Genomic DNA, 23,942 nt, shown 5'->3' with positions numbered 1-23,942 from the left:
AATGATTTGTTTTCAAAATTGTACACTTGAAAAGTTAAAACAAACACATTCTAAGTCTTGAATGGAGTTATGATTATTTTATAGGAAAATATCAATTTACACCCCTAAACTTTCACAATTAAAACCAAAACTAATATTTTTATTAGTTTAAACTCTAAACTTTCATAATTGTATTAATTTATACAATTTTTTTTCACGTTTTGTTTTAAAATCTATGTGAGACTTAAAATTGTATTAATTGAACTTTTAAATTATAATAAGTGAATCAATTTACAAAATCTCATTATCATTATCTTTGAAAACGTTCATGCATCAATTTCATATATACGTTTGTAGTATTTTTTTTAATATAAAATTAAAAAAATAGATAATTAAAATTGATGCATAGAAGACTTTGAATACAACACAACTCATTCAGTTTTATAATGAATAGTCAAGAAAATATAGAAAGCGTTTATTTTTCTCTCTTAAAATTAGGAGGAAAAATTAACGGAACAAGTGCCTTTCTCTAGACGATATCTGTAAGGATTGAAAATAATAAATGCGTTTCACATAATTACGGCAACAAATGTGGAATTAATAGTTATATTTCAATGAACCATGTCTATATTAGTTGTCACATATGTAAATTAGTAACTAAAAATAAAGTAATACTTGAGTACAGCTTACATTGGATGCATCTATTTAGCGATTATAAAATAATAATAATGTAATATATATACTTTTAAAAATAAAAATTTGTCATATGACAAACTTGTGATTGGATATTATGAGTGTGCTCATATCTATGCATATCTATGCATCCCTTTAAATCACAAAGAAAAAATAATATATTTTTTAAAAGAATAAATATTTGTCATGTATTAACTTGTTATTGGGCATTTAGGTGGGTTTTACAAACACGAGTGCAGTTCAGAATGCACTTAAATATTTTTTTAAAGGGTAATTGCAATGGGAAGCAATTCTAGAACTAATAACTAAGTATATAGCAATATTTTTAATGAATTACAAATATAAAAAAATCCATTGTTATATCTGTAATTTCCATAATTTTATTTTAAAAAGGAAACAATATATATACTTTTTAAAATTAATAATAAGTTTGAGTTGATTTAAGTTGGATTGAGTTATTTTAGTTGAACCCATAAATGCACTTAACTTATGAATTTTCATATATTTGAACTCAATCCAACCCAAATGATTTGATTGGGTTGATTGAGTTATTTTTCTTTTCCTTTTTTGGGTCATTGGTTATTTGAACACCCCTCAAGAGATCTTTTAAAATTTTAAAAATAAATGTGGGAGGGAGAAAAGGGTTGGTAAGGGGAAAATAAAAATAGAAGAAAGAAAAAGAATAAGGAAAAAAAAAAAAGTCGGCGACAGTTGGCACCAGCTGCCATGGAAGGGAAAATAGAAGTAGAGGAAAGAAGGAAAAGAAAAAGAAAGAAATGGAGAAAAGAGAAAAGAGGTGCCGACCGTTGGCATTGGCAGCCATAGATGTAGTCGAGAGAAATAGGAGGGAGAGAAAAAAAAAGGTGTTGATGCCAAAATTCGGGCAGGAGGACTCACCTGGCCTTCACGTGCCTTTGACAGTGAATTTATAATTTCGAGGAAGAAAGATGACCTGTAAAACAAGAAAAAAAAATATTGATGTGGTGCTTACCATAGAACCTCTGATGCTTAAGTCGACATTTAGCAAAAGGGTCAGAGTAAGCTAGAGATGGGGGAGAAGAATATACCTTGAGATGTGCCTATTATCCCCTATTTATAGCATGGTGGATTATGGATCCTAAGCCTAAATAGGATTAGAAAGAAGAGTAGCCATGATTAGGAAAGTCGATTCGGACTGGCCAAGAGGATTTGGACCTTATTTTTCAAGCGGGGGGAAGGTCTGGCTAGACATGCCTCGGTTGAATAGAGCTGGTTGGGCCATTTGGCCCAAACCACCTCGCCCTTTGCTTTCGAGGCCAAGGTAGGGAAATTTGGGCTAAGCGGCCCAACTCGCCTTGCCCTCGGCCTCCAAGGTCAAGGCGGGCAAGTTGGGCCTTTTGGCTTAACTGCTCTCCTATTCTTCCTCTCTCAGTCCATTGGCTTGTTTCTTACACACCTCACGTCTTCCCAAGCTCGAGACTCTTGGTCTGTAATTGACCTATAACAGTAGCCCCACTCCCTAGTTGGAACTTTGAAAAACCAAATTATTGAATTTGTTTTTCATTAGTCCTTACTTAGGAGTATGATTTACTTGATAACCTCAACCCGACACGATGTGCACCTTGGAGTTCTGGGCTATCTGGTTTTTTCTTCTTTAAAAATTAACCCTTCCCTCATTGTTTTATAATTCTTATGGAGAAGCCTATCAGGTTCATTAGCTCAACTTTTGGCTTCAATCTTTAAGAAGGCTCCAGTGTCCTCAATCCCTAGACTATACTAGGAATAACCTTATCAAGCCTTTTGAGGCTTAATTTTTTGCTTTCCTTGTCTTAGAGGCTCCAAAGTTCTTAATCCCTAGATTATCCTAGGAATGACTTTATCAAGCCCCATAAGGTTGGATTTTAGGCATTCCTTAGTTCTAAGGCTCTAGGGTTCTCAATCCCTAGATTATCCTAGGAATGACCTTTTTAAGCCCCTGAGGCTTGATGTTTTGCTTTCCTTGGTTCAAAGGCTCCAAGGTTCTTAATGCTGAGTTAAAATACAAAATGCAGCGAAAAATGTTTCAGATCATTTTCAGATTTTAATTACAAATTAACAAAGAAAATAAAATCAAGAAACTCTTACGATCGTTGACGACTTTGAAGAGCTTCACTAACATTTTGGATCTACGATCTTGATTCCTCCACTGCAAATCAAGTGAACACCACCGAAATGGATTCACTATTCATCTTTGGCTAGTGAGGTAGAAGGAGTGGGACCCTTGGAGGGAATTAAAAAAACTAATTATGTGATGCACAACAAACTAAGAAATAGGAGGAAGTTAGGTGGGAGATCTCTGTTCCACTCCCATATAACTCCCCACGTTGGGGAGCTTGTTATAACTAATTTATTTAAAATCATTATTTATTTATTTAATTAAATTAAATTAAATTAATTAAATAACAATCCTACAGTTGCAGTTGAAATTTATTTAATTTTAAATATAAATTAAATCAAAATGTAATTTAAATTTAATTTATTAAAAAATAAATAATTATTAATTAATTCAACGTTAATATCTCATATTGTAATTAAATGTGTGTTAGAATCATATTCTAATACATCTCTCTCTCATAACCTATAGTTTTAATTCAATTAATTTAATAAAATCAAATTTAATTAAATTAATAATTCAATTAAAAATCACATATTTAATTTAACCTTGTAATTAAATCACATTCAATTATTTTTCTCTCATATTACCTATAGTTTTAATGTGAATCCAATGCGTATTGATTTTAACCTATAGTTTTAGTATGAATTCTATTCATATTAAATTTAATATTTGAACTCCTTCAAATATTTAATTCTCCCACTAAATTAATTTTTGAATCAAATTCAAAATAAAGTTATATTATAAAGTTTAATTAAAATATAAACCTTATATTATAATCTATCACCATACATTATATTCCTTCCCTTAGTAAATTTGAACATTCAAAGTACTAATTACCTCAATATCCTTTATGAGCTACCAGTAGGACCTAATGGACCTACAGATCATAAGCTTCAACAATATGAGATTAATTGACTAAGCTCATTAACCAAGTTAATCAATATTCGTTAACTATGGGTACACTCCACTATTGACCCACAATTGCACTCTTCTCACTACAGATATATTTCTGTGTCCACGGATATTGACCAATAATAGTAAGTTAGTCCTTCATAAGTGTTCGTAACACCAACTAGGTCAAATTACCAATTTACCCCTAGGTTACCTTTACATCCTTAAGTATCAGTGCTCCTCTAATGAATATCTTGTTTGTGGTCTAACCATCAAATAGAAACCCCTCTCGGGCCAGTGAAAGGGTAGGACCCTTTGTTCAACTCTCGGAGACACCACTTAAGGGAACACTCATCTACTTACCCTAAAGTCAGGAAGAAGTGGGTTCCATCTTGTGAAATTATGTTTCCAGCTCCCCACTCATTTGAGTCGGTCCAACGAGATCCGTTCGTCGTCATCGAGGTCGTCCACACCGTCGTCGAGATCCAGCTTTGTAACAAATCTGTTCAAGCATGGGCTTCACTCTATCTCGCCAGATCTATACTTCATCTCGCTGAAATCTTGTATTCTTGGATATGGTTTTGGTAAGTTTGGTGAGTTTTGATTACTTTAGTGGGTCTCTTGGAAATTTTCTAATACCCATAAGTTTTTTACTCAAATTGATTGATGCTCTTTGTGATTCCGCTTTAGATTCACAATTTGGAGAACATTAATGTGTTGTCCAACAAGTTGATATCGATGCCGGCAAGATTTTCAATACGTATATGAGGTATATCTTGTTTATTGTTGGATATTGGGTTTGTTCTATTGTTGCCCACAATATTTTGGTCGATATTGGTAGTTTTACTTGAAGATTTTTTAACATTCAATAAGTTTTGACATTGACTTAGTAATACCTGTCACTTTTTTTGTGTTAGATTGAAGTGCCGGAAGGAGTTAAGTTGTTCAATAGGTTTGAGACCGATCTTGACAAGGTTTTGGTAAGTTTGGAGGTTAGTAGTAATAGTTCTTTGTTACCCATTAAAGTATTGGTCTAATAATTGAGTTATTTTCAATTTTTGATGTTCAATTCAGAGATTTCAAGGGATTAAAGCCACTGTCCAAGATTGTTAACGACGTTTGGATGTTTTGATAGGTATTGAGGCCTTGAAACTCTTTTGGAATTGATTCCTATATTAGTTTTCTATTAAAGGTGCACTTTGATGGTCTCTATAGAGAGATTACAACTGTGTCAAATTGCTTTTGCTTGAAAGTTGTAAAAGATGTGAAATTAGGGAAAGTTATCTGTAATTTTCTATTTTAAATTTTAGCATATGTTTGATTTGTTGATAATCTTCTTCCTCTTTATTATATTTTCTTAAATCTCTCCCATCTTCTTTCGTTTTGTAGCGAAAGGTAATTTTTTTTCCTGAGACTGGATATGGTCAAAAGAGAATGAATGAAATCCCAGTAAGTCCTTAATCAGTTAACTATATGGGAAATTATTTTAAATAATAAAACCGCTGAAAATATTTACAAAATATAACAAAATTTCGGAACTATGAATGATAGACGTTGATAGACACTAATAGACTTTTATCAGTGTCTAACAATGTCATGATAGACCTTGATAGAAATCTATCAGTGTCTATCAGCATCTATTATTGATAGTTTTAAAATTTTGCTATGTTTTGTAAATATTTTGATTCATTTTTATATATTTAAAAACAACCCTAACTATATTCAAAGTGAAATGTAAAATGAAAAACAGATAGATAGGGGAAAAGAGAAAACCCACAGTTTTGGAAGGGAATAGAAAACCCTTATCTGTAGGAAATGAAGATGCCTAAGAATAGCTTATTCCAAAGCAAAGAGTTGAAAACTGTGAAACAAACATTGAAATTGGATACCTGTGCCAATTCCCATGCAGAAAACTCGCAAACCAAACAACCCCTTATAGGTAATTCTCTAAGAGTTAGAGTTAAATTATTACTGCCTGTTACAAGTCTTGCTTCTCATGTAGATGTGTCCTTAATACCTTATTAGATAAGGTTACCTGGCCATTGTTAGACTTTCTTATTATGATGCAAGTGGTCTTGTGATTAAAAGCATAAGTCTGACTTGATAAATAAGTCATTAATATGATTGATGAGTCTTTATAAATAAATGTATATATAATGAAACTTAAGTCACTTTTTCTTTGAAATGTTCAAAAGAACTTCGATGAAAGTTTAAGTCATTTGGGCAATCTTATTGTGACATTATAATCTGATCATAATCATCAGTGATAGCTCTAAAAAAGAGCTATAATTCCTAACTTATTTTTTTAACATGTTAAATATCCTATTTTGTAGGTATCGAGCAACCAAGAGGTAGAATTGACCATTTGATGAGAAACGAGGTTAATTTGAAGCTATTTAGAGGTAATTTAAGCATCGGGGCTCTATAAAAGAGGAAATGACCAATCTGCTCCTAATCGGAGTGTTGCAATGCTCATATATGTATAAGTCTAACGCTCGTGCAATGCAAAATGGACCTGAAGATGTAAGACATAGTTGCAATGCGGCCCAAGAGCGTTGAAAAGCTACATACTTTTAACGAAATACCACCAACACACGCGCGCAAGGCAGCGTCATGCAAATGTTGCAACACCTTTCCAATGCTTGAGGGTTGGATCGACAAGAGAATTGCAACGCTTGCTGCGACTATTGTATAACTATGTTCTTTCCAAATTACGTAAAGGGAGGAGGATAGTTAGGCCGTCTTAGAGAGCATGTTACTTGGTTTTGGCCATTCTAAGCCAAAACTCACGAGATTTCCTTTGATTTTAAGTTGTAATTATATATCTTGGCATCATGAGTCGGATTTTATGAGCGATTGAAGGCCATGACGTCGGGTTTTGAGGTTTGTAGGGATTTTCTTGAATTCTATGAGATTTGTTATGGATTTTTGTTTGGACTTTTCTACTTCTTTATGATTTCCATTCTTTGATTCAATTTCTAGCACAAGAATATAGGATTGATGAATTGACGACTCGGTTTCTTGTATGTTTGTCTTTGCTATGTGTGTTTTTTGTATCTGTAATTGCAATGAAAGCATGCTCAATTCAGTGGCAATAGGTTTTAGTTTGAATTATGGCATGATTTCTAGGCTATCTATGATCACCTAATTGATAACAAAACCTAAAGACTGAAAATGCATTAGGATAGAATTGACCATTCTTGCTTGATGTCTTAATCAATCCATGAACATAATGCAATTAACTAAGTAAATTGCCTCTGTAACGAGCTTAGTTAATTTAGGGATTAATGGCATGCTAAATAGGGAGTTTGTTTGGGTTGTCTCTACAATCGATTAAGCTTAAGAAATAGTTAATTCAAATATGTTTCATAATTAATCGATGATTAGATTTATAAAAAACTCTACGATCTCAAAACGGACGAAGGTAATCTTGTATTCGATCTCTCTCTTTCTCAATCAATCTTACTTTTCCGCATTTAGTTTTCCTTTGAACCAAACCAAAACCCTTGTTTTTACTGCTTTCCACAGTCAAATTTAGCTTTAGGGGAGATCTAATTTTTTGCCTCATTGTGGTTCGATCCTGTGCTTGCTAGTAGTATAAGAAGTACTTCGATGATTTAAATATTTTTTGTTTCGGGTTGAAGTTGAATTAACGACATCAACTTTCAAGTCGCGAACAATTAGTACAACTTTTTTTGTTGTACTAAGCCTGAGTGATAAAAATGAGATGAGATCTCAATTTCAAACATCAGGTACAATTTGGATGAAATTGTAAAGAAGCAGGAGAAATATGTCCTCGTTGAACTTTGTACATTTTAAGTACTTTGTTAAACAAAATCCTAATATTTTAGAATTGCATTGATACCTGACTCCATTATGGAAATAAAATAGAGATTGCATTGTTTAAATTTTATTTCCTCCAAAATGTTTGCGAAGCATTCTTGGATTATGGAAGTATTGTAAAACTAGTGTATGGCCTTTTAGTTTTTGGGTAAGTTAAGACACTTGTGTCAAAACAAACCCTAGGTGAAATAAATGTTCAAAAGTATGCCTAGTTAAAGGTAGTTCATGAGGAGTTTATAAATAACCTTATGAACATTCCAAATTAAAATGATTCATTTAGAAATTTAAAGATTACAGACCTATAAAAGGGTTAAGTTGTGTTGATGAATTAGTTTCAAGTAAAACTACACGATATTTTGTTATTAACCATTTTCATTTGCATGTCAATTTCTAATTGTAAAACAGATAAGTCTTCATCGTAGTGGGAGAGTTATGAGATAACTCGACCTTGGCAAAGGCTTATTTGAAGTTTTCATTGTCATATAAGATGACAAGATGAAAACTTATAAACCTTTCAGTAATGGGAGAGCGATGCAATGACTCTACCTTAGCGTTGACTTATTGGAAGTCAAAGCTATCATGTTGGATGACAAAAGTTAAAAGGAGTTGACAGAGAAATTTTGTTAAAGTCATAAATATGAGATAAAGTAGTGTACTTGATCTAGTCATATATATATATATATATTTTGTAGATTATCGTTGATGAGGAAACCTCAAAGGATATGATTGGATTTACGAAAGGGAGATTTGAATGTGTGGTACTTGAAGAAAGAGATATTCAAAGTAAGACTCTTGGCTTAAGGTGAAATCCAGAGCCAGAACTGTGGGTTGAAAATGTACTGTGAGTTACTTTTCTAACTAGTTCCTATAACAAAGTATTTATGCATTTTTTAGTTCATTATTGCATATGAGATGTGTAAGAATGAATTGCTTCTTTTATGAAAAGGAGTTCAATGTATCTACACTATTTCAAGAAAACTTTCATACATTAAATTGCAAAATGTTTACAAATATTGTTATATTCATTTGAGAATGAATTTCACAATTGGGATTTTTGAAAATAGAGGTTTGATATAGTACCATAACCAATTACTTTGATCAATGACGATGTTCTTGTACATACAAGAAATTGAAACATGGGTATTTATCTGTTTTTATTGATATTTTCTCATTATGAATGAAGCAGAAATCAATATGATGTTTTGACTGTAACCAATTTCAAATAGTTGATTTGAAGTGCTTTTGTATATTAAAAGTCCACATATAGATGTTTAGGACATGATGTTAAATTTGTCTCATGCATCTTACGTTTCCAAGGTAGTTGTTTAATGTTCGATGCAATTACTTAAGTAATGTATAATTCTACAATGAAGTTGAAATGTCTAAGGGAAAAGTTTCCTAAGACACCTCGAACGTTGAAGGGATGTACATTTTTCATGAGACATCATAACATTTAATATACAATTGGTTAGTTAAATAGGTAAAGTCGATTGTATGGCTATTTTTGTTTTGAAAATTAAAACTTACAAATAAATGAAACGTTGGTGTATATAGTTTAAGATATGATCTTTTATGGAATACACTATTTCATATTGGATTTAGAGAAATCTGTGTTTTATCCTAGTAGATGTATATTGGTTGATAAAGCAATGTCATGTTTGTGAACCAATAATTTGCATAGGTCATGTATGTCCTAAGATATTTGAAAGTTGTTTTAGATATAACTCAATCTGTCCACTTTATAAGATAATGTGGTGCGAGAATTGAGTTTAAGGTCATATGTAAACACCAAGTTGTAAGAATAACACAAAATAAGAGAAACATCTTGTTGGTGAAAAGATGGTTCTTATTGACATAACAGTTTAAATTATATAAAAGGATTCTCTAGGCTAAAGTGTCATAGGATCTCCTAGAATGTCTAGGATTACGAGACAGGTCTCTAGTGCTCTAGGGCAAGTGGGAGAGCATGTAACGTATAGAGTATGCCCTAGGATATATGTCTCACCGACTTATATTTCTCTATCTTTAGTGCAAGTGCGAGATTGTTGGGATGTATGCTTTAAAGCCTCGTAGTTATATGTTAGATGAATCAATGGTTGATTAGTTTTATGTAACTTATGCAATAATCCATTAAACTAAGATCCAAGGTTAACTGATGTGACTTAAATATGTATGTGGAGACGTACTGGTGGATCATGTTTAAGTGATAACCTAAATGGTCTATAGTATATGGATAAAGTTGTGTGCCTTATCTTGGTAACAATACTGATACGAACCATTTTGTAAATGTTACAATTGTTGTAAAAATGTTACAAATGATCTGATCCTAGTCACTCATGTGAAGACATGTGAGCGGTGGTATCCTATACACAGTGTTTATATAAGATTAGACCACGAAATGTTGAATCTCTCTTCATAACATCGTTACTAGAAGAAACTCACTTTTCACCAGGACGACCATAGGTGACTTGACCTTAATCCTAAGTGGGTTGTGAACTCCTGCTTATGAGGGCGGTCCTTTGATCTGCATGGATGAGAGTGGTCAGTTTCGATGACTCAATATGCCTACCATTTTGGGGATTCGTCTGATTAGGGAGCTGAGAACACAATTACACAAGAAGAAATTCACTCATTCCCTAATTTTAGGGTAAGAAGATAATTTTCTCCTTTAAGGGCTAATTCTAGGGCTTGAACAATGAGGCATCTCACCATCTCTTAACCCAAAAGGGGTTTCAGTCATAGTTGGACTATGACTAATTGTTCATTAAAGGAATCAGTGGTACTTAAGAAGCTAGATGTAACTACAAGGGTAATATGGTATCCAGCTATACTTAGAAGCACTTAGTGAAGGGTGAACACACTATTGATTGGTTATATCCAATGAACACAAAAATATCTGTGGTGCAAAGAGTGCAATTGTCGGTCTTTAGTAGAATGACCGATAGTTAATGAAGGTTGATTAATTTAATTAAAGAGTTTAATTAATTAATCAAGTATCATTTGAGCTTCAATCTATAGGTCCATAAAATCCCCTCGTTAACTCAACAAGGACTAATAAGAATCAAATTAGTTTTGGTTTAATTTGAATTGTTCAAATTAGTTAAATAGAATTAATTGTATAAGATACAAATAAATAATGTATATTGACACATTATAAAGTATAACGTATGTTGATACATTATATAGTTTTATGAGAGAAATAAGTATTTGAATATGATTCAAGTATTTATTATATGAATGAGATTCAAATACAAACTATGTGTTAAAATTAATGTGAATATGATTCATATTAAATTTAAAAGAGAAATAATATTTGAATATGATTCAAATATTAATTATATGAATATGATTCATATAGAAACTATATGTTAGAATTAATGTGGATATGATTCAAATTAAATTTATATAGTTTTATGAGAAAAGTATATATTTGAATATGATTTAATTATTGATTATATGAATATGATTCGTATAGAAACTATATGTTAAAATTAATATGAATATGATTCATATTGAAAATATACAGTTTGAAGAGAGAGGTTGTTATTTGAATGACTCAAATATAAATTTATATGAATGATATATATATAAGTTAGTTAATATTGATATATTTTGAATTTAAAATTAAAGGGGGAGGGGGAGTTATAACTCCCTCAACCCTCAAATCTCTCATTCTCATGTAAAAATTGGAAACAAAGGAGGAACCGCTTCTTCTTCCTCCTTATACTTCTCTTTGTCGGTTGTAGAAACATTTCCTCATAAAAAAAAAACTCTCAACCCTCTATTTCCCTCTTTCCAAAATTGAGTTCAAGCCCACAACTCTACACGATTCTCGTTCTTGAGAATAACGAGGAAGACCTCGTGGTGGTATCCTCTTCATCTTGTACATTGTGTTCGTTGATGCGGGTTTGAGAGATCGAGTGGAGCAATTTGTGTTCGTGTTGTGGAGAGGAAAGAAGAAGATACAGATCTTCAAAGATGAGTTATCTCTTAATCCATTCCTCTCTAATTGCACAGTAGAAACATGCTTAGGTTTATGTTTATCATTCTTTTCTTCACTCTGAATATTGTATGTTTTGTAAAATGAATTTAGAGACCGATGCATTCGTATACTTTCACTTCGGGGGATTTAAATCCCTTCATGTGTGTGTGTGTGTGTGAAAATAATAAATAAATAAATAGTAAAAAAAAAAAAAAGCCTAAAATCAAACCTCAAGGGGCTTGATAAGGTCATTCCTAGGATAATCTAGAGATTAAGAACCTTGAGCCTTAGAACCAAAGAAATCCTAAAATCAAGTCTCAGGAGGCTTGATAAGGTCACACTACTATAAAAATTGGATTACATGATGTTTTTCCAATGTCAAGTAAAGGGTATATTTGACGCTTATAAAAGCGTCGAGTATTCGACTGCCAAGTATAATGTGATAACTTGATTCTGAAAAAACGTCAACACAAAAGTTTCTTGATATAATTTTTGTGTCAAAAAAGATAATACACTTGATATTTGTGGCATGTCAAGTTTATTGATTCTTGATATTGATTACCTATCATATATGATAACTCTTGACGTTTTTTATTTGTCAAGTGTATGTCTTTTTTTTTTCCAAATTAAATGTCCCAATTGATATTCTCATTTTCTGCTTTATATTCCAACAATACAATTACATCAAATAAATAATCATTATATATTTAAGATCTATCAACTCAATATATTCACTAAAATTTTCATATGTTCAAATTATAACAATATTTCTCTTTCACATGTATATGCACAAAATAAAATCTCAACTATTGCTTTTGTATAAAAAACTCAACATTCAACAAACAAAAAAGTGACAAATTGTTTAATAAGTAACCTCTCAACAAAATACATTATTTAATCTATACATTGAGCTTTGAAGTCTAAAGATCGAGAACTAAGGGTCAGACAAGCCATGTTTAAGCAAGTCAACCTGCAAAATACAATAAAGGGCGATAAGATCAAATTTCAAAATATATAAATAAGCTGTCTCTTATACACATCTAGATGTGTATAAGAGACAGACACAGCACTCGGTAGTATTCTTTATTAATATATCATATTTTTATCTAATTTTCTTCACATTTTATATAATATATTGTCCATTAAAATATATTTTCTTATATTATTTAATTAAAAGTAAAATTACTAATGTTGAACTTAATTAATAATAAAAATAATTTAGTGTTAGATTATAATTAGTATGACGTTCATTAAATGCATTAATTGGTTATTATAAATTAATCAATCTTCAAATATTTATAATTAAAATAATTAAAATAATTATAATTACTGGCATAATGTTTGTACTATCGAGCTCGAGGTCTGAGGTTTGATTACCCAATCCCACACTTTAATTACAACACCTTTCAAAAAAAATTATTGACTCATAATTAATTAACTTTTTATTGATATATTGAATATTGTTTATTCTTTAAATTATTAATCTATTGCAATTATAATAAGATTTTCATGCTTAATTTCATAAATTAAATACAAACACAATTTTTGTTCACAAAAATTTGATAGTATTTCCATGCACAACGAAAACACATGTTTGATTCCTAGACATCCTATTCCCAAATATCTTATTCTCAGGCATCCTTTATTCCCAAACATTTTAAAAAGCCTTAAACCAAACGACCCCTAAGTGTCATCTAAAGTAAAAGACATGTATCCCTTTAGGATAATAGAATCTTTCTTTCTTTCTGGATTCATCAATCCTTACACTCTCTAGGTTTAGTACGCAGATGTGTTAACCTTTAACACAGGACAATGTAATTATTCAAAGTTGAATATATTTTCAAAATAACTTTTGAAAACATGGCTTATTACTAAAATTATTCATACTCTATAAAATATTTAGTAATAAAGTTTGGAAAAATTGAATTTTTCTTATAGTGATAAAAACACTATTGTTCGTACGAGATTTCAAGAGAAATTTATTTTGTGGAACTTGAACTTTGTACTTGTATAAATTTTGTGGAAAGTGAATACAATCTCTAATACATAGTATTTTGATGCTTTCAAAATAAATTATAATATTTAAGTTGATTGATCTTCTTGAACAATCGGCCTTTGGGCTTGTTGATCTTCTTGGGTGATTGGCCTTTGGGTTTGTTGATCTTCTTGGATGATCGGCCTTTGGACTTGTTGATCTTCTTGAATGATCGGCCTTCGGACTTGTTGATCTTCTTGGAGGATTAGTGTTCGCACAGGCTTCCAGAGAAACTTGTTTCGTGGAGTTGAACTTGAGTTGGTGTTCATGTTGAGGTTGGTTTGATGCGATGTGGTTCGATCTCTAGTACTTGATCCTCTGATTATCTCTCGGTTGGGTGGATGTGCTTGACTTGAAGAAGAAAAGCACCGAATGTTCTTGAAGTAGAAGTCTTAGAAGTGTATTTATATCAAGGGTCTTCTATTTTCTAGGAGTGCAACTTTAGGAGTCTTGGGAGTCTTCTGCTTGTTGATGAATTCTCTCTAGGCTCTCTGAATGTAGAAAATGCTTGTACCTTCAAAGGACTTCAGTCTTCCGAAGGCTTGTATCTTCAAAGGACTTCAGTCTTCAGAATGCTTGCATCTTCAAAGGACTTCAGTCTTCAGGCGTGGTCAGCTTCAGGAGTCAAGAAGTCTTCTGATGGTAGAGAATTTTCTCTAAGCTCTCTAAAGTGTAGAATTGCTGATCTCTCCAAATGAGAAGAGCTTCTTTATTTATAAAGTTCACAGGTGGGTTTGAGCTGTGTTGATCCATGGGCCTAGCCTTTGAGCCTAATTAGTTGGACTTGGGCTTGGTTGGTCCATAGGTCTGACCTTTAGACCCAATTAATCGGATTGAGGCCTGATTTGACATTTGGGTCAAATTCAGTGGCTTAGTTGGACTTTGACCCAAATAATAATATCAAATTGAGCCAAATTAATCTTATCTGATTCAACGGTCATGATAAAACCACGTGGCATCATCGAAAATTTTCTTCAACTTCAATTCAGGAAATATGTCAACTCCTAATTGAGCCCAAATTTAATGATTTGAAATTTTATCATTAATTTAGTAAATAATGTGGCAACTTGTGATTGGTCCAAAATTTCTCATTCAACAACTATATTTAAGCATAAATAAAAACCTTTCCATGCCTCCTACTACTTTAACTGAGATGAGCTTCTTGTTGCCAATGTGTAGAACTATTCCAATAAATTAAGTATTGGCTAAGATTACAATCTAATTATAATGAAGAAAAATTCTAATAGTGAATCATCAATCAACTATAAAGGAGGAAATATGTATTCTCCACACAGAACTTAGTAAATCAAATGTACTTATTCTTATTTTTCTTCTTTTTGAGGTATTTCTAAAATTCCTTATATGTGACATTCCAAACTAATTTGGAAACACTTCCTTCATTTGCTCTAGTCACTATGATTTTCTTGGACTCAGATAATACTTAACTTTGGAGGTCATATAGCTTCCCATGACTTCAACATACAATGATTTTCTCTTATAGTCCAGACACAACATAAGTTATCTAGATAATAAAAGTAAGTTATCACTCCAAAAATTATTCATGAACACTTCATGAATTGGCAATAGTTCTTTTTTAGAACATTTCTCAAATAATAAGACAAAAATTACATTGTCATTATGTGTTGATGACACTTTTCATAGTAACATATTTATCAAAACTTTTACTTATATCGGTAATTAAAAACTCCTGAGAGAAAATGACATAAATTTAAAATACATAAAACATGTTAATTGACTATATGCGAACTATTATCCCTTCTAATTTAGCTTAGAAATTAAAAGATGAACCCAAGAAATTTAATATGAATCTTATTGATATTAATTCAAAATTTTTATTGCTATGGTACTTTAGTAAGTCAGAATAAAAGTCACCATAGGGTAGTCAGTTACTCTTTCACTGGATTGAGATATTCTCACCCGAATATTACATCAGAATAACTCTTATTCTTATAATATTTAGTTACCATAGTTTGGTCAAGAAATTATTAACTTGTTTAACAATTTCTCATAAGTGTAACCCTTCATTTTAGACTATAGAGTTCTACCCCAATGAGCCAACTGTAGAGAAAATACCAAATGGGGCAAAAACTAAAGCAATCCTATCCATTTATGGAGTTTGATTAAAATTTCATGCAAACACCATTCGTAGGGAGACGTAAGCAAAGGTGTCTCAAGGCCGAGCATGAAAGTTTACTACAAACCAATGAAGGAGATTGTGGAATCTGTTGACACACTTCTCTCTCCCACTTACTACAAACACTCTCTCATTTACCTTGACATTGACCTATGCAAACACCTTCCTAGGGGATATGAGCAAAGGTGTCTCCAGACCGAGTATAGATCTCATGGTATGAACTATTTAGGGAGAAACGTGAAGAGAAAATTAAATTATCATATACATCATTTTCCTTTCACTACGTGATTTACAAATGAGGATTCACTACTTAGATAAACTAGGGTAATAAATTTATCTAAGTGAATTGTTAAATTGACCAAATATAACTCATATATTGGATAATTTAACAATATATGATTCTTGTTTATTAAACACTTCAATAAACCTAATAATTTATTACATGCTTATAACATTATTGTCTAATTCACCTTCTAGATCAATTTTCAAGTAGGGGTATTTCGTTTCTGTTAGCTTAAATACCCCAGAATTAGATAGAACATTCCTTAGACAAAGGTCCTTCATAGACAATTATGTTATAAATTTAATTTTTTATTTAATCCAATTAAATTCTATTAAACAAAATTAAAATATTCAATCTATTTCTGATCGTATTATAAATATTATTCACATAGGTTTAAATGAAATTAATTTTAAACCATTTAAAATTAATTTAACCTATGTTTGCATGCAGCTCTTTATTATAAATTTTAATTCTAATTATATTAAACTTATAACACTTATAAAGAATTAATGAAATAATTAAAACCTAAACATGCATCTAATGATATACTTTTAAAAAAATTTAACAATTATAATTTTGTAAAGTAATGTCATACTTCATGGATCTTCATTTTCATTACATTACACTTAACATTTATATAATAAATTAATGAAAAATAAATTAACAATCATTCATCATCCATAACTATATATTATAACATTTATAATATAAAATGATGCATGGATATGTTATAAATACATGCGATTATTAATATAACAATTATTTTAAATATGGTGCATAGGCATGCTTAATTAAATTATGCAACTATATAATATAACATTTACATTAGAATGGTGCATGGAAGAATGTTTATCCCATAGTGGGATTTTTATATTATATGGCATACACTAAGCAATATAATAAATAATCATACATCACATGTATAATAAAATTATAAAACCAACATTAGACCGAAATTGACATTCTAAACATTAATTAAATTAATATAACACTTATATTTATTTAATTCATGAAAAACAAACAAATAATTAATTATTACAAATTAATAAATAAAAAAAATGGAAAACTACTTTGAAACCGCAAAGGAAGCTCAAATGCACGACCTGAAGGAAGCCTAACACGTGCGCTGACTATCTAGAGCATTGTAATGCTTTGTTACCAATGTTGTGTCACTGGCTTTTATGCTACCGTAGCATAGCAATGTTGCGGCTAGAGCATTGTGATGCTGTAAGGCAGAAAGCCGGCTCTACTTCGCCTGTTCATCCGACTTTATCCATTCTTGCTCCAGAATTCTCCAAATTGAAGTCAAAACTATTGGGATTGGTGTCCTAAATCTCTCTTATAATCTCGTAGTTTGTTAACTATGCATAAACAAATTGTTATTTTATGAGCATACATTGAATGCAATAAAAAAAAATTTCTAAATTATTTTGTATAATTTAAACATGTATGTAGAGACATATAGGTGGATCATGTTTAAATGATAACCTAAATGGTCTGTAATAGATGGATAAGGCTTGGTAGCTTATCCTGGTGACACTACAGATACAATCCGCCTTGTAGATGCTCCAATTGTTGTAAAGTTTGACAAATGATCTGATCATAATCATTCATGTGGAGACATGTGAGCAGGGGTATCCTATATAAAGAGATTGTATAAGACCGGACCATGAAATGAATAGTTTCTATATATAACGTCATTAATTGTAGAGACTTACATTTTACTAGGATGACCATAGGTGACATGACCTGAATCTTGGAATGAGTTGTGAACTCCTGCCTATGAAGGCGATCCATTGATTTGCATGGATGAGAGTGACCTTTATAGGTAGGATTTCACAACTCACCCAGGATTCGGGTAATGTCACCTACGATCATCCTGGTGAAATATAAATCTCTATTATTAACGGCATTATATAAAGAGACTAGTCATTTCGTGATCTGGTCTTATACAAACTCTTTGTATAAGATATACTCGCTCACATATCTCCACATGAATGATTAGGATAAGATCATTTGTAGCACTTTATAACACTTGTAGCATCTACAAAGTGAGCCATATTCGTACTATCCCAAGGATAAGGTACTCAGCCTTATCAATTTACTACAGACCATTTAGATTATCATTTAAACACGATCCACCTATATGTCTCTACATTCATGTTTAAATTGCAAAAAATAACTTAGGATTTTTGTTTATTGAATTGTGTGTAGGCTCATAAAATAACAATTTGTTTATATAGAGTTTACAAACTACGAGAATATAAGAGAGATTTAGAACACCAATCCCAACAATCTCCCACTTGTCCTAAAGCTTAGGGAGCCAAATGTACAATACAAATAAAGTACAAAATGAAATAAACTAGGTCATACACTATACCCCAATAACATCTCCCACTTGCCCTAGACAATATGTTGCATATCCTGTAGACCTAAACTTTCTAGATGACCCTCAAACACTTTAGCTGTGAGAATCTTTGTAAAAAGATCAGCAACGTAGTGCTCTGAAGCAATCTTTATGACAATCACGTCACCTTGATGCACAATCTTCCGAATCAAGTGATATTTCCGCTCAACGTGTTTGCCTCTTCAATGACACCTAGATTTCTTAGAATTTGCCACAACAATACTATTATCATAATAAAGTGTGACTGACACGGATATCTTTGGAACAACTTCCAAATCAGTAAGAAATTTCTTAAGCCAAACAACCTTTTTAGCAGCTTCACAAGAAGCTGCGTATTCGACTTCTATAGTGGAGTCTTTGATGCATCCTTACTTGATGCTTTGCCAAACTAAAGCCCCTCCATTCAGAGTAAACATCGACCTTGATGTGGATTTTCGAGAATCCCGGTCAATTTGAAAGTCAAAGTTCGTGTATCCTGTAAGGATCAAATCCTTATCTCCATACACAACCATATAGTCTCTTGTTCTCCTAAGGTACTTGAGGATTGTTTTGATCGTCGTTCAATAATAAAATCCTCAATTGAATTGATATCTACTAACAATCCCTACTTCATAGAAAATGTCAGGTTTAGTACATAACATTGTATACATAATGCTACCAACAGCCGATGCATAGGGAATTCGTCTCATTGCCTCAACCTCTTGAGGAGTCTTAGGACACTGTTTCTTAGACAATACAATTCCATGCCTAAAAAGTAATAAACCCTTATTGAATATCTAACAAACATCTTGTAATGTCAGCTCCCTAAAAAATGTACAGTCCATATTGTGAAGAATCTCATACCGACAGTTCCATGAGCGTGTTCCGATCACTCCGATTTCACAGTGACCGAAACAAAAAAGATATACATTCAAAATATACAGTTACACACATTAACCTAATTATCGGTATGCTCAGAACATGATAAATAATAGGGAAAGGGTTCTATACCAGTTGAAAACCGTCTTCAAACTTTAGAACCCCAAGCAGCAGATCCCTTCAATAGATCTACCAACACCCAACGAGAACATCGACTGCAACAGCATGATCAACACGAACACAAACCCTGCAGCAGGGACGACACCACCACTAATGAACCCCGGGTATCCTCGGAAGGAAACCCAAAGAGTGGGCTTTGATGAGTTTGGTAGAGGCACGGAGGACAACGAGTCGTGTAGACGATATGCAAGTGGCAGATATAACAGTGCTATCGTATAGCGAAAATGCTTATCGTATAGAAGAGCTACATGATTGTGTATGAAAGGCTGAACATCCTTTAGGAAAAATGTATACGAAAAAATCTCCCACTTGCCCTAGTCTAGGTGTAGGTGATGCTATAATCCATGCTCCGTAGGTGACCCTCAAACACTGTAGCCATGAAATCCTTCGTAAACGAGTCAGCAACATTGTGCTCCGAAGCGATCTGCGTGACGATCACGTCCCCTCAATTGTACTATCTTGCAGATCAGATGATAATTCCACTCTTCCCGCGCTAGTGACTCCTTGGCTCCTTGGAGTTCACCACTACCCCAACTATTATCACAATAGAGGGTAATGGGCCTAGACATATCCAGAACAATTTCCAGGTCTTTCAAGGACTTCCTTAGCCAGACGCTTCCTTAGCAGCTTCACAAGCCGATACGTACTCTGCCTCCATAATGAGTCAGCGATGCACCCCTTACTTAGTGCTTCGCTACACTACAGCTCCTCCGTTAAGAATAAAAGATTGACCTTGATGTGGACTTGCAAGAGTTCTTATCAGTTTGAAAGTCAGAATTCGTGTATCCTGTAAGGATCAAATCCCTCGAACCATACACGAACATGTAGTCTCTCTTTCTCCGAAGATACTTGAGGATGTTCTTCACTGCGGTCTAGTGACCCTGGCCTGGGTTAGACTGATACCTACTACTATGCCCACGGAGTAGTAGATGTCTGACGAGTACAGAGCATCGCGTACATCAAACTGCCAACGGCAAACGCATATGGGACCCGTCTCATCGCCTTAACCTCTTGAGGCGTCTTAGGAAACATTTACATAGACAAAGTGACTCCATGCCGGAATGGAAGTAGGCTCTTCTTGGAGTTCTGCATTGAGATTTGAGCAAAAATCTTGTCAATGTATGATGCCTGAGACAGTGCTAGTACATTGTTCTTACGATCCCGAAAGATCTTTATTACCTAGAACAAATGGAGCTTCTCCCAAATCTTTAATTTGAAATTGGGTCGCTAGCCAGTTCTTAACTGTAGTCAGTAGACCTAACATCATTCCCAATGAGTAGGATATCGTCACATACAACACTAAGAAGACTACTGAAGCATTAATGATCTTCTTGTAGACACAAGGTTCATCAACATTTTGGTCAAAGCCATACGACTTGATCACAACATCCAAACACGTATGTTCCAAGATCGAGAGACGTCTGTTTAGTCTATAAATGGACCGATTCAGTTGCAAACCTTTTGCTCTTGACTTTGGGCTATGAATCCCTCGGGCCCTGCACCATATAAATGGTCTCCTCAAGATTGCCATTTAGAAAGGCCGTTTGACGTCCATTTGCCAGATCTCATAATTATAATAATGCAATGGATAGGAGGATGTGGATTGACTTTAACATGACAACATGCGAGAAAGTCTCCTCCATAGTGGACTCTCTCTACTTGGGTATAACCTTTTGCCACAAGTCAAGCCTTGAAGGTCTGTACCTTCCCATCAGCACCCTGTTTGTGCTTGTAGATCCATTTACAACCTATAGGGCAATCCCCATCAGGCTGATCTACAAGATCCCATACTGAGTTGAAGTACATCAACTCCATCTCGAAATCCATGGCCTTGATCCATTCATCCCGGTCAATATCCTCTATTGCCTTTTTATAAGACAACAGATTCTCAACGTCGCCATCTGCTACCTTAGCAAGGATTTCCGTGAAACCCAGATAGCAAACGGATGTGTTCGTAAGCCTCCCACTACGTCGAAGTTCCCTCAACTCTCGAGGTGGAACCGATCTACTGGATGAACTCCCATCAACAACTCTTGTTGATGTAGCAGGCTCTTCAACAACTTTTGTTGAAGTTTCAGTAGTTTTTTTGGAAAGTTCATGCAACACGACTTTGCTTCGTGGACTGTGCTCCCTTATATGATCCTCCTCCAAGAAAGTAGAGTTTGTTGAAACAAACCCCATATTTTTCGTTGGATCATAAAAATAATCCCCTCGTGTACCTTTGGGGTAGCCTATAAAGAGGCATAACCACGACTGTGGTTCGAACTTCTTGGAATTAGCCTCAAGCATATGTGTAGGGCAACCCCAAATGCCGAAGTGACGTAAACTAGTTTTACGTTTGTTCCACAACTCCATAGGTGTTCTTGCAACACTCTTGGAGGGAACACGGTTGAGTATATACATCGCAGTCTCCACTGCGAAACCTCAAAACGAGTCCGATAAGGAAGCGTAACTCATCATCGAGCGAACCATGTCTAACAAGGTCCTATTTCTCCTATCCGCTACAACATTCTGTTGAGGTGTACCCGCTGCTGAGAATTGGGAAACCATTCAATGTTCTATCAAATAGTCTTGGAATTCCGAGTCCAAAAGCTCTCCACCCCGATCTGATCGAAGTGTTTTAATCCGTCTATCCAATGTATTTTCAACTTCAGCCTTGAACTCTTTGAACTTTCAAAGGATTCAGACTTACGTTGCATAAGATAAACATACCCATATCTGGAACAATCATCAGTAAAACTGATAAAATACTTATAGCCACCTCGGGCTCACACATTAATAAGACCACAAAGGTTAGAATGTACTAACTCAAGAGGCTCCTTGGCTCTAGAACCTTTTCCAGTAAAAGGTCGTTTACTCATCTTACCCTCAAGGCAAGATTCACACACTGGCAAAGAATTTTCTTCTAACTCACTTAGAAGTCCATTCTTCACCAATCTCTGAATCCTATTGAGATTGATGTGCCCTAAACGTAGATGCCAAAGTTGGGCATTTTCTTTTGGAGAAATTCGTCGACGTTTTGATTGAGTTATGGCAGTTCTAAACATTTTAGTATTATGGAGGGAATTAATGGCTAACGGCCTTAGCACATATAAATTCGATTCCTGCTGTGCAAAAAATAACACAATATTTATGAATAAACGCTTTATTCAAATCAAAAGAAACAGTGTATTTACACTGCAATAAACACTTTACAAAAATAAGGTTCCTTTTTAGTTCAGGAACAATATATACATCATTTAAAATAAGAAACCTATTATGTAAAGCTAACTGGAGTACTCCCACTGCCAAAGCTGAGACAACATGCCCGGTGCCTACTCGCATCGTCATCTAACCAGCCTTCAGCTATCGCCAAGATCTAATCCCCTGAAAAGAAAAACAAACATGGTTAGTGGCGCCTGAATCAATTATCCAGGCAGAATCATCATTGTCCACTAAACAAGTTTCAAGCACAAGTAAATCATATTTACCCTTATCAGCCTTGGCCTTAGCCTTGGCTGCTTTATTTTCTTTCAGATACCGAGGACAATTCCTCTTCTAGGGTCCATCTTAGTTGCAATGGAAACACTTTCCCTTAGCAACTTGTGGACGCCTCCTTGGGGCAATAGGCGGTGGGTTAGCAAGTGCCTTCCCTTTTCTCTTACCACCTTTCTTCTTCTTCCCCCTTGCAGAGTTAGAAGAGGAAGGTGCAGACGTCGTTCCTGAGGTCAAACCTCTATGGAACGTCCTGGAGGATGAAACAACATTTGCCTCACCTTTCTGCCTCTCCTTAGTTTTCAGTAAAGATTGGTACGTCTGCAATTCGTTGAGGAGAGTTGTAAGGTTATACTTTGTTAAGAATCACATTACTAACAAAGTGCAGGAAGCTCTCCGGCAAAGAATACTGGATTATGCTAACCTTGCTACCATCGATACTCCACCACATTGAAGTGGACCATCATGTTTAGCACATGTTCACAAACAGAGGTGCCTTCTTGCATTTTGGAGTTGAATATGTATTTGAGAGCCTCATGCATAAGCTGTTCAGACGGTTGTCCAAACATCCCCCGCAGGGACTCCATGATCTCACGCGCTGAGACCTGTCTCTTATACACATCTAGATGTGTATAAGAGACAGATGTTTCTTAGCCAAGACTTTAGAAAGACTTGCCAAGATATAGGCTCAGGCCTTCTCTTCACCCTTGTCCATCGCTTGTATGCCTCCCAAACATTTTGAGTGGCATTTGGAGCTGGAATAGAAGGACAAGCCTCCGTGAGAGCGAACATGAGAACCTCGATGATTAGGATCGTCTTGATCATGTGTTCATGTTGAAAAATTATCACCAGTTAGTTTTTCGTTGCTTAACAATGATAACGTGGCTGTTGCCATTTGAAAAAGTTGCTGAAAATACGAACAAAACTTAATTAGATTTTACTAAACCACTTTAAATCCAATAAGTTTTTTCAAAACAGTTTCAAGTACCCTAAGTAATATATCTGTCTCTTATACACATCTAGATGTG

General features: G+C 33.8%; 1 long non-coding RNA gene across 1 annotated transcript; it reads left to right on the top strand.

Annotated features, from left to right (window-relative positions):
• Positions 1 to 3,878: 3,878 nt before the first annotated feature.
• Positions 3,879 to 6,584, top strand: LOC120078647. Its single transcript, XR_005482052.1, has 5 exons — positions 3,879 to 4,281; positions 4,388 to 4,466; positions 4,615 to 4,677; positions 4,772 to 4,832; positions 6,031 to 6,584. It is a non-coding gene; the product is annotated as an uncharacterized LOC120078647 (long non-coding RNA).
• The last annotated feature ends 17,358 nt before the right edge of the window (positions 6,585 to 23,942 follow it).

The sequence above is a fragment of the Benincasa hispida genome, chromosome 5 (genome assembly GCF_009727055.1).
Source record: "Benincasa hispida cultivar B227 chromosome 5, ASM972705v1, whole genome shotgun sequence".
NCBI classification, from domain to species: domain Eukaryota; kingdom Viridiplantae; phylum Streptophyta; class Magnoliopsida; order Cucurbitales; family Cucurbitaceae; genus Benincasa; species Benincasa hispida.
This window is presented reverse-complemented; position numbering and strand designations above follow the sequence as displayed.